The 12466-nt window shown below is 50.5% G+C and overlaps 1 protein-coding gene across 1 annotated transcript in view; it reads left to right on the top strand.

Annotated features, from left to right (window-relative positions):
* Positions 1-1624: 1624 nt before the first annotated feature.
* RECQL5 (RecQ like helicase 5) overlaps positions 1625-12466 on the top strand; it is a 912465-nt gene continuing 901623 nt past the window's right edge. Inside the window, exon 1 of the mRNA XM_078654536.1 lies at positions 1625-1647. The gene's annotated coding sequence lies outside the window, so the exon portion shown is untranslated. The remainder of the gene's footprint in view (positions 1648-12466) is intronic.

The following is a 12466-nucleotide window of genomic DNA, read 5'->3' as shown; positions in this document are numbered from 1 at the left end:
GCTGGCATGTGTCCAGTGTCCGTGTGACCCCAAAGGTGGATGTCACTAACGGTCTCGCTTGCTCCTCTCCGCAGATCCTGGGTGTGCGGAAACATCGTCTGTCAGCTGGTCTTCTTTGCCACTGGTGTTCTTCCGGCCTTGTGTTCCTCGCACCGTTGTCCTGGCACTTGTCGCCTTCCTTCTCTTCGGGAGCGTGAGTGGTCTTCCTGCACTCCTCTCTCTTTCCTTAGTTAGCTCGCTGTGGGGATGTTGCTTCGCACTGACTTCTCCTTCTACTCTTAACTGTGGCAACAGGCCACATGGATATGCTTCCTTCCTTTTCACGGTGGCAAACGTGCCACTCAGATCTCTCCTTTTCTCCCTTCCTTTTCACGGTGGCAAACGTGCCACTCAGATCTCTCCTTTTCTTCCTTCCTTTTCACAGTGGCAGACGTGCCACTCAGATCTCTTCTTTTCTTCCTTCCTTTTCGCGGTGGCAGACGTGCCACTCAGATCTCTCTTTTTCTTCCTTCTGCATCGCGACATCACTTGGACCGATCTTGTGTCTTCTCTTCTGACCTGGGTCCTCCATGCAGTGCGCGCACCCTGCATGTGTACCCCTGGTCTTGTCCCCGTCGGGGACACTTTCTCCTTCTTCCTCAGCAGCCAGAGTTGGTGTCGCGAACCTTCTTTTCTTGATGCTTTCTTTTCTTGATGGTTGTTGGTGACGTTCGGGGGTCCATGTTTGTAGACCTGTTCATGGTTGAACGTCCTGGACCGGTTGGTGGTCCACTTCTGCCGATGCCTGGCAGGTTGCTTTCGGTCGTCCTGTCGGACTTTGCGCTACAACAGTTCCTGGGGGACCCGTTGTGGGTCAGCACTTGATGGGCGATCATTCTGGGGATCGGCTCCTGGGAGGCGCCATGGATCTGTCGCGGGTCGGCACTTGATGGGCGATCGCTCGCGAAGATTGTTCTGCGCGATGGCGCTGCATGCATTCTTCTTTCTGCTTGCGGTGGCTGTGCGTCGCCACGTGGCACGTTGTTTGCGCACTTACTGTTCAGGGTTCTGGGACGCCTGCGGCGTGACGTTGGGTACTTGCTGCTTTGGCTGTCGTCGGGTACTTGATGCTTTGGACCGTTGGCGGGAGTAGTTGATGATGCGGTGAGCGCCTGTGGCCACAAGGCGTCGCTGCTCTCTCCGTCCTTTGATCGCGGCAGTCGTTTCCCTGGACGTTCTTTTAGTGCTTGGCAGTCGTTTCCTCCAGACGTCAGTGCTTGGATGCTTTGTGAGGCATTGGTGCCTTTTCCCACGTCGCGTTGGAAGTGGCAGCCGCCGACTCCTTGCTGGTGTGTGTGGGTGTCACTTGCGCTGTTGCGCAGTTACTTGCTGCGGGAGTTTAGATGCTTGCTTGCTGCTGGAGTTTAGATGCTTGCTTGGGGGCGCTACTCAGTCTGATGCCCCTTGATGCTGTTGACTGAGCTTGCGTTGTGCAATGCTTGTTTTTGTACTTGTTGGTGTAGGTGCAATTTAGCTTTTGGCCACTGGGTGGCGGTGAAGCTGGATTCTTGGTAGCAGCCTGTCTTGTGGGCTTGTCTTCCCTAAGGTGCACTCTACTGTTTCAGTCTCTCAGTGCACAGGGGAAGCTGGAGCTGTTGCTGGGACCTGGTGAGTGTCTCTCATTCTGCATATTATACTGTTGGTGCAGAGAGGCACAGGCACATTGTTTGGGCACATGCTGAGTGAGGCACCGTTATTTGAGATCAGGGGTCAATGCTCACATGCTTGTTGTGTGTGCCGGCACTTCCATGTGTGGTTCCTGGTATGCAGGAGAGTATGGGTGTGAGTGGTGAGGTACTGCTCCGTGGCTGTGCACAGGGTACAAGTTTTTAAAGTTTTTTTTTTTCTGTGTGGCACAGCTTAGGATTGGCGGCGCTGGCCGCTCACAGGCACTTTATTGTCCCGCCGGGGAAACGAGGAGGTGGGGGCACACTCCTGTTGCCGGCGCCTGTCCTGCCTTCACTTTCCTCAGCCCTCCCGGCCCGCGGCAGCTTTCTGCAGTCCTCACGCGGGCAGGGGGGTGTGTGCCGATGCTTCTCTGGCGGGGGGTTGGGGGGGAGAGCAATGGTGACGTTTCCCCCGCAGGCAGGGGAAGCGCGTCGCCCCCTTCACTCCTCGCTGGGTGTGTGCACTTGAGGCAGGCCGCGGGTAGGCTCCGCCGGCTCTGCCTATATAGCCGCTGGTACTCCTCCGGCCCTGCAGACTCTGCTCACCGGTCTCCCGCCGCAGCAGCTTCTACTCGCACACGCTGCGCGGCGGAGACCTGCCACTGACATCGCAGACCGCGGGTAGGCTCCGTCGGCTCTGCAGTTTCTTTTCCTTTCGGGGTGCCGTCGGCAGGCCGCGGGTAGGCTCCGCTGGCGCTGCAGAGTCTTTCCTCGGTGGGGATGCCACCGGCAGGCCGCGGGTGGGCTCCGCTTGGTCTTGATCACGTCGCGAGGGGGGTCGGGAGGCGGTTAGCTACTCCGCTCCCTCCCCCTCGTTGTTGACGGGTGTTGCGGGTCCGGCCGCGCTTCCTCACGCCGCCATTTGTCTCTGTGCCCCGCCGCTTCTAGGCACACACGCGGCGGGGGCGGGGGACGACTCGGGCAGGCCGCGGGTAGGCTCCGCTAGCGCTGCTTATTGATCACCACAGTTTATGGCGGGCACTTCGCCCGTGGGGCTCACCTTCGGCCGGCGGGCCAGATGCTCCGTCGCGGTCGCGGCGGGTGGGCTCCGCCCGGCCCGTGTACCTCTCCGGTGGGGGTTTTCAGCCACGCGGCCGTCGCAGGTGGGCACTGGGCGGTCCGCTTGTTTTCGGTGGCACTCGTTGGTGGCGGTCGACGCGGGTGGGCTCCGGTCGGCTTGCTGTGTGGCGCCGACGTGCCTACCGGCTTCACGGCGCGTTGCGCCTCGCCACAGGGGATGCCCTCTAGACGGGCAGCTCTCTTCCCCTTTTTCCTTCTCGATCAGCCGAGGGTAGTGGCACGCATGGGCAGCACTACCGGCCTCGTCGCCATTGTAAAGGTTTGTTAGTGGAGGGCCCTAGGCCCGCATGTTAGGCGCAGCAATGACCTGACACATACACCAGATGAGGGTAGTGGGAATGGCCCCGAGCACGTGCGCTCGGCCCCTTTTATTGCCAGCGTCATGTGACACCATGACGTCTGTGGTGGGTGGGTGTAAAGTGTAATACAGACACTTGAACACTAGAACGTGTCCATGCTAGGACACTACACGGGGGACTGTGTTATTATCCCCCCATAATAAATGGTTACATCGAGACCGTCACCGTCCGTGATGTGCTGCGCATAGAAAGCTGTCCTTAGGTTCTGCCGAAAGTGAGGGGCCCCCTGGAGGGCTGAGGCCCCCCCACTGCGGGGACCTGTGTTACGCCCCTGCGGAGGCCGCCAAATCCTGCCAGGGGGCCGCCAGTGCCAGGAACGATCCTTCCGATCCGATCCTCGTCGTGGCGGCCCCTGGGGTTTGGCGGCCCTCTGCAGGTGCACACTTTGCACATGCCTTGGGCCGACCCTGAGGCCATGGTTAAAGCTATGGACTCTTTTAATGAGACAATTAATAAAAAAATTGAAATGCAGTACTGCGCATTCTTTTGGCGCAAAAGAAGGGGCAGTTAAGTTCCCAAAGAAAAGAGCTGCAGCAGAACTTCCTACTGGTATGGCTAGAACGTCTAAGAAAACTGGAAAAACATATGATTCACGCTTCTCAGGCTGTGACGAAATTGATGCCTCGGGCATCACAAAAGGGCTGCAGACAAACTCTGATTCCCTATACACATTGACAGCGACGAACACGAAGAGGCAGAGATTGACCTCCCCTGTTCATCAAACGTTGACTCGGACGATGAAAACCTAGGAGACAAAGCATTGGGAAGCGCTGAAGAGGCAAGTAAGGCCTCAGGCTAAAAAATGGGCTTTACTGACCCCTTCGGGGAGAATATGTTTGATCCCTTGCTAATCAAACACCCTTTATTCCCAGAATGATTCCCTTCCCAACATGTCGCAGACTACATTAGCTTCTGGCTCGGAAGAGAATGCCAATTGCCTGATTGGCAATGCTAATACTGCTATTTTGAATGAATGGAGAAAAGAAACTCTCCTGATAATTGACCCAAAGCGAATGGAGCTAATGAATAAAGCAGGACCCTCTTCTCAAGGACTCCTCTTTGGAGAAGAGTTTATTCATGACATGGCTAAATATGTCGGAGCCTTTAGCTCTATTCAGAAGTCACAACGCGACATCAAAAAAGTCTTTTTTAAAGACAACATTTTTGGAAGGGCCAGGCGAATGCGGGGTCGGTTGGGAAACAACCTTTACAACGCAATTTTTACAACGCACTACCATTACAACGAAACTTTTACAACGCAACATCCTTTGCATCGCATGCCATTACAACGCAACCATTACAACGCATGACACTACAACGCATACCACTACAACGCATGTCATTACAACGCATACCATTACAACGCATAACATTACAACGTATAGTACCCTTACACTATCCAACACTTACCCTACTGTTGCACCCCCTGGAGTTAGAATAGTAATTTTTACCCTACTCTATCCAACACTTACCCTACTGTTGCACCCCCCTGGAGTTAGAATAGTAATTTCTACCCCTACACTATCCAACACTTACCCTACTGTTGCACCCCCTTGGAGTTAGAATAGTAATGTTTACCCCTACACTATCCAATACTTACCATACATGCAATGTAATGTTATGCGTTGTAATGGTATGCGTTGTAAAGGTAGTATGCGTTGTAATGGAATGTGTTGTAAAGGTCGTTTTTCAAAATTCGTTGTAATGGCATGCGTTGTAATGGAATGCATTGTAATGGATGTTGCGTTGTAAAAAATGCGTTGTAAAGGTATGCGTTGTAAAAGTATGCGTTGTAACGTCATACATCCGATCGGTTACCGGGCCATGGACAATCATCCTCTAGACCCTTTCTGGGACGAGGCTCAAGATTTCAACAGACATCCTTTTATGGAGCCCAATCTATCTTCCCACAAAGACAGAGAAACCGTACATGACCCTTCCGGGGAGAGAGAAGAAAGAGAGGTTTCTCCACAGGTAAGAACCTTGAAAGACCCTTCAGATACCCCTATAAAGGTGGGAGGGAGACTAGCCCTTTTCTCTGGGAATTGGACTATGATAACACAAGAATTCCTCGATACCCCCATTCAAACAAAAAGACCTTGAGGAATAATCTTCTCTCAGGAACAGAGAAAATTAGTATCTCAAGAGGCAAGATGGTGGCTGCTTAGGAGGCTGACAGCGGTACTAGCTGGCTATAGTGGGGTGTCTATATGATCTGAGACCCGTGTAAAAGTCGGAAGAACCATTCAATTCAGGTTTTTCTTTGGACCCCCCCCATCTTATGCGATACCCCCGCAATAAAATGTGGACAACTTGGTCCGGAGCTGAGCTGCAAGTAATTAGGCGATTTATCGAGGAATACCTGGCGCGGCTGCTGCAACGGATACTGAGAGGCGGTCTGGTGATGGCTCCAAAGGTGGCGACGAATCCTGCAGTCACTAAGACGGCAGGGGCGGCGGCCGCTCGAAAGGCTTGTGGTGAGACCCTGATGGATCCGGGTGCACCAGAGAGTTCCCCTGAATGCCCACAGCAGATTCTTTCACCGGACCCACCGTCACTCAGGAGAGGAAGAGGCGGAGCAATCGGCAAGAACCGGCTGGCTGGCCCATCGGTACTGGAGCTACTCCTGCGAACAAAGGAATCGCATGCTGGGGCAGAGGTTGGAGCAGCGGTCGCAAGCGCTGAGAACCGCACCGGGAAAGGCGAGAAAGGCGGACTTTGGAGCCGGGACAAAGAGGTGAGTCTGGCAGATACCCGGGAGGAGACCCAGGGTGGACCAGACGTAGGGAGTACAGAGGGCAGTAGCCCAATTCGTACTTTGACACAAGAAAGCGCGTTTGAAGCCCCCCACGCCGGCCGGATGGCGCTGGAGTAAAGGGAAGTGAAAATGACCTTGTTACATTTTTGGAGGAAAATAATCCCTTAGAAGCAGTCAATGCTCCATTAGCCCCCCCTGAGCACTTGGCTACCGCAGAGGCAGCAGAGAGAGGTAGAACTGGCAATAAGGGCAATAATGGCAGTAAAAGGAAAGAGAATAATGATAGCAAAACGGGCAGACCAGAAGTGGTTCAAGAAGAGGAGAACCAAAGTAGAGGGCAGCCCATGATCTCTGCCCCGGAAGCCAATAAAGTGGAAGGGTGAGCTAGATAAGGAGCCCAGTGACTGTTTCTTCTCGGTTTCAGAGGGAGCGGAGTAGTCGGATAACGTCCTGTGTACATCACCGGGGGGCCAGAAGTTTAGAATCGGATCCCGAAGACAGTGATGAAGATCGCCCTTTGACAACCAAAAAAGCTTCTATGCAAAGTGTTACACAGAACAAGGGAAGGAAAGATTTGAAATGGGATTACTCATCGGCTACACTACTATCAGGCCCACTTTCAAGTAAACCACCGGCGGTAACTGATGGGATCCCTCCTACAGTGGATATAATACACCAAGCTACCCTTGCGCAGAGGGAGGAAACAAGACAAGACAGTCGGAAAGCCCAGGCAGGGATGAGAAAATGCAGGGGTTTGTTAGGAAACTCTCTAAAGCTTGCTCAAACATCGGAGAGAGTGACGAATATTGAAGAGAGAATTGTGGCAACTGAAACAGAAGCGGCAAGCGCTATAGCCCTGGCGGAAGCTCAAGGATCACAAATTAAAGATATCCAGTGGAAGCTGGAAGAATTTGAAAATAGACATAGGAGGCATAACCTCAGGGTGCTGGGGGTCCAGGAGTGTTTGGAGGGGTTTGGCGCCAGGGCATATATCATTGATCTCTTTAAGACGGCCTTTCCCGAACTGTCGGAGTGGAACTGGGCAGCAGAAACACAAAGAGCTCATCGCACTCAGTTTAAGCTACGCACACCAGCATAGGAGGGTGATAGACCACAGGCTATATTAGTGTTTTTCGTAAATTTCCTCCTGCGGCAAACAATCTCAGATAAAGCAAGGCCGGATGCCAAAAGATCAAGCGGAGGGGTCTAGTTTTTTGTGCGGCCTGATTTCTGCCACTCAACAGTAGAAAGGTGCTGGAGGCAGAGGCAGCTTATAAAACCTTTCCAGGACAATAGTATTCAGGCTTACCTTATCAATCAGGCGCAACTTAAAATCATCAATCAGGGGATTACGCGATACTTCTCATCGGAGACAAAGGCAAAAGAGTACCTGGACTCTCTGGACAAATAAAGTTGCTTTGGCTTTTCTAACAGTGGGGTAAAAGAGATGGAATGTACTTACGGTTGGATATAAAAGGATTTAGGAGCAGAGGGTAGAGGGGGAACGTTGGAGGGGGAGCCATGGGGGGGAAAAGGTGGGTATAGTATAGTTGAGGGGTTGGAGATGTATTATTTGTTTTGGTAGTTACAAGGGTGTATTATAAATTATTGTAGTGTTTTAAAGGACTCCCGGTCACTAGTGCTGCGCACATCACATGCACAGACTAGGGTCTGAGAACCTCAATGGGGTGGAGGGACGACTTGAGGTAGAAGAGGGTGGGGTGGGGGGTTGACGGGGGTGCCGGACGGGGAGAAAAGGGGGTGGTGGGTTGCACATCACATGGAAGGGAGGGGAAAAAAAGGCAAATACCTGGTGCTATACTGTTTGTATATTGCTAAAGGCATTTTGTGTAAAACAGTTGAGTGGGCTGAGACGAAGGACATGGGATAATTCAGCAGATAATAATGGGGAAGCTTAAGATCTGTTCAGTTAATATTGGGGGGCTGAATGATTGGAGCAAGAGACAAAGGCTGGGGCAATTTGTTAGATCAAATCAGATAGATATGATTTGCTTACAGGAGACTGATCTACCCTGGGTAAAAAAACATCTGTTTAGTATTAGAGGCTTTGATCTGCTGGCCTGTTCCTCACAGACATCTACTGTTAGAGGGGTGGCAATATTGGCTAAGTCCAGCTTGGGAGGGGCTAGACGCCATTTGGCAGACACCTTAGGTAGGTGGGCACTTGTGGAACTTGAGTTGGGATTCACACTCTGTACAATCTATGGCTCCAACCAGGATGAACCTGAGGTTTTTGATCAATTGGAGGTTGTACTATCGAATTGGCCGAGCCCCCTTGTAGTGTGTGGGGATTTTAATATCGCTGCAGACCTCACAGATATCGGTAATAATGTCGCTTATACAGGTCGTAAGCCTAAGGTATTTCGAGCACTGAGCTCATTAATTAAATCGCACAGGATGATGGATGTTTGGGGGGTTAAAGAGCCTAATAATCCAGGGTTCACATATTTTTCATGCCCTTTTAAGAAATACACTGAGCTGGACTACTTTCTTATCTCTTCTACAGAGGTGAAGAGAGTCGGCATCAAAAAATTACCAAAAGTGATCTCCAACCACAGTCCACTAATTTTACAATATGAAATAGATACTTTAAACAGGCCCCACTCTAGATGGACTTTTGAGAGGAGATTGCTAGTGGATCCCAAATTCGTAGAGCATTTAAGGAACAGGGCCCGAAATTATTTTGACATGAAATGGTGTAGTGCATCCCGGAACACGGTGTGGGACTCATTTAAGGCAGCTTTGAGATGGGAGACGATTAGTTTCTCCGCCAGGCTGAAGAAAGAGGCTCGGGAGAAGAATGAGAGGTTAGTGGGCCAGTCGTCAGAGCAGAAGAAATACATATGCTCATGGAAGGGAGGCTGCTGGAAGCCAGCAGAAGATTCTTATCATCAAAGCGGAACTACTTAAGTGTATAGCTCAGAAAAATGCAGATGAGTATCAGACGCACATCCCTCATAAATACGGGCACTAAGATCTATGCTAAGGTCTTGCCTAAAAGGCTGGGAGGGGTCATTGGCGGTCTGGTTTCCCCGTGGCCATAACGCTGTTTGATGTGCAGGCTGTCACGGGGGGGGGGGACAGATGGCCATGATCCTTCTGGACGTAGTAAAGGCCTTTGATTGCATCACATAGAAGTATTTATGGGGGATATTGGAACGAAGGGGCGTTGGCCCTAAAATAATGAGAGCTGTTAAGGCTATGTATGTTGATCCTAAGGCCAGAATCCAGCCGTTAGGGAGGCCATGGTTAAAGCTATGGACTCTTTTAATGAGACAATTAATAAAAAAATTGAAATGCAGTACTGCGCATTCTTTTGGCGCAAAAGAAGGGGCAGTTAAGTTCCCAAAGAAAAGAGCTGCAGCAGAACTTCCTACTGGTATGGCTAGAACGTCTAAGAAAACTGGAAAAACATATGATTCACGCTTCTCAGGCTGTGACGAAATTGATGCCTCGGGCATCACAAAAGAGCTGCAGACAAACTTTGATTCCCTATACACATTGACAGTGACAAACACGAAGAGGCAGAGATTGACCTCCCCTGTTCATCAAACTTTGACTCGGACGATGAGAACCTAGGAGACAAAGCATTGGGAAGCGCTGAAGAGGCAAGTAAGGCCTCAGGCTCAAAAATGGGCTTTACTGACCCCTTCGGGGAGAATATGTTTGATCCCTTGCTAATCAAACACCCTTTATTCCCAGAATGATTCCCTTCCCAACATGTAGCAGACTACATTAGCTTCTGGCTCGGAAGAGAATGCCAATTGCCTGATTGGCAATGCTAATACTGCTATTTTGAATGAATGGAGAAAAGAAACTCTCCTGATAATTGACCCAAAGCGAATGGAGCTAATGAATAAAGCAGGACCCTCTTCTCAAGGACTCCTCTTTGGAGAAGAGTTTATTCATGACATGGCTAAATATGTCGGAGCCTTTAGCTCTATTCAGAAGTCACAACGCGACATCAAAAAAGTCTTTTTTAAAGACAACATTTTTGGAAGGGCCAGGCGAATGCGAGGTCGGTTGGGAAACAACCTTTACAACGCAATTTTTACAACGCACTACCATTACAACAAAACCTTTACAACGCAACATCCTTTACATCGCATGCCATTACAACGCAACCATTACAACGCATGACACTACAACGCATACCACTACAACGCATGTCATTACAACGTATAGTACCCTTACACTATCCAACACTTACCCTACTGTTGCACCCCCTGGAGTTAGAATAGTATTTTTTACCCTACTCTATCCAACACTTACCCTACTGTTGCACCCCCCTGGAGTTAGAATAGTAATTTTTACCCCTACACTATCCAACACTTACCCTACTGTTGCAACCCCCTGGAGTTAGAATAGTAATTTTTACCCCTACACTATCCAATACTTACCATACATGCAATGTAATGTTATGCATTGTAATGGTATGCGTTGTAAAGGTAGTATGCGTTGTAATGGAATGCGTTGTAAAGGTAGTTTTTAAAAATTCGTTGTAATGGCATGCGTTGTAATGGAATGCATTGTAATGGATGTTGCATTGTAAAAAATGCGTTGTAAAGGTATGCGTTGTAAAAGTATGCGTTGTAACGTCATACATCTGATAGGTTACCGGGCCATGGACAATCATCCTCTAGACCCTTTCTGGGACGAGGCTCAAGATTTCAACAGACATCCTTTTATGGAGCCCAATCTATCTTTCCACAAAGACAGAGAAACCGTACATGACCCTTCCGGGGAGAGAGAAGAAAGAGAGGTTTCTCCACAGGTAAGAACCTTGAAAGACCCTTCAGCTACCCCTATAAAGGTGGGAGGGAGACTAGCCCTTTTCTCTGGGAATTGGACTATGATAGCACAAGAATTCCTCGATACCCCCATTCAAACAAAAAGACCTCGAGGAATAATCTTCTCTCAGGAACAGAGAAAATTAGTATCTCAAGAGGCAAGATGGTGGCTGCTTAGGAGGCTGACAGCGGTACTAGCTGGCTATAGTGGGGTGTCTATATGATCTGAGACCCGTGTAAAAGTCGGAAGAACCATTCAATTCAGGTTTTTCTTTGGACCCCCCCCTCCTTATGCGATACCCCCGCAATAAAATGTGGACAACTTGGTCCAGAGCTGAGCTGCAAGTAGTTAGGCGATTTATCGAGGAATACCTGGCGCGGCTGCTGCAACGGATACTGAGAGGCGGTCTGGTGATGGCTCCAAAGGTGGCGACGAATCCCGCAGTCACTAAGACGGCAGGGGCGGCGGCCGCTCGAAAGGCTTGTGGTGAGACCCTGATGGATCCGGGTGCACCAGAGAGTTCCCCTGGATGCCCACAGCAGATTCTTTCACCGGACCCACCGTCACTCAGGAGAGGAAGAGGCGGAGCAATCGGCAAGAACCGGCTGGCTGGCCCATCGGTACTGGAGCTACTCCTGCGAACAAAGGAATCGCATGCTGGGGCAGAGGCTGGAGCAGCGGTCGCAAGCGCTGAGAACCGCACCGGGAAAGGCGAGAAAGGCGGACTTTGGAGCCGGGACAAAGAGGTGAGTCTGGCAGATACCCGGGAGGAGACCCAGGGTGGACCAGACGTAGGGAGTACAGAGGGCAGTAGCCCAATTCGTACTTTGACACAAGAAAGCGCGTTTGAAGCCCCCCACGCCGGCCGGATGGCACTGGAGTAAAGGGAAGTGAAAATGACCTTGTTACATTTTTGGAGGAAAATAATCCCTTAGAAGCAGTCAATGCTCCATTAGCCCCCCCCCCTGAGCACTTGGCTACCGCAGAGGCAGCAGAGAGAGGTCGAACTGGCAATAAGGGCAATAATGGCAGTAAAAGGAAAGAGAATAATGATAGCAAAACGGGCAGACCAGAAGTGGTTCAAGAAGAGGAGAACCAAAGTAGAGGGCAGCCCATGATCTCTGCCCCGGAAGCCAATAAAGTGACTTTATCAACGGATAAAAATAGGGGTGAACTAGATAAGGAGCCCAGTGACTGTTTCTTCTCGGTTTCAGAGGGAGCGGAGTAGTCGGATAACGTCCTGTGTACATCACCGGGGGGCCAGAAGTTTAGAAACGGATCCCGAAGACAGTGATGAAGATCGCCCTTTGACAGCCAAAAAAGCTTCTATGCAAAGTGTTACACAGAACAAGGGAAGGAAAGATTTGAAATGGGATTACTCATCGGCTACACTACTATCAGGCCCACTTTCAAGTAAACCACCGGCGGTAACTGATGGGATCCCTCCTACAGTGGATATAATACACCAAGCTACCCTTGCGCAGAGGGAGGAAACAAGACAAGACAGTCGGAAAGCCCAGGCAGGGATGAGAAAATGCAGGGGGTTGTTAGGAAGCTCTCTAAAGCTTGCTCAAACATAGGAGAGAGAGTGACGAATATTGAAGAGAGAATTGTGGCAACTGAAACAGAATTGGCAAGCGCTATAGCCCTGGCGGAAGCTCAAGGATCACAAATTAAAGATATCCAGTGGAAGCTGGAAGAATTTGAAAATAGACATAGGAGGAATAACCTCAGGGTGCTGGGGGCCCAGG

The sequence above is a fragment of the Lissotriton helveticus genome, chromosome 7, assembly GCF_964261635.1.
Source record: "Lissotriton helveticus chromosome 7, aLisHel1.1, whole genome shotgun sequence".
In the NCBI taxonomy this organism is placed as follows: Eukaryota; Metazoa; Chordata; class Amphibia; order Caudata; family Salamandridae; genus Lissotriton; species Lissotriton helveticus.
The sequence above is the reverse complement of the archived record's forward strand: the minus strand, read 5'-3'. Positions and strand labels throughout refer to the sequence as shown.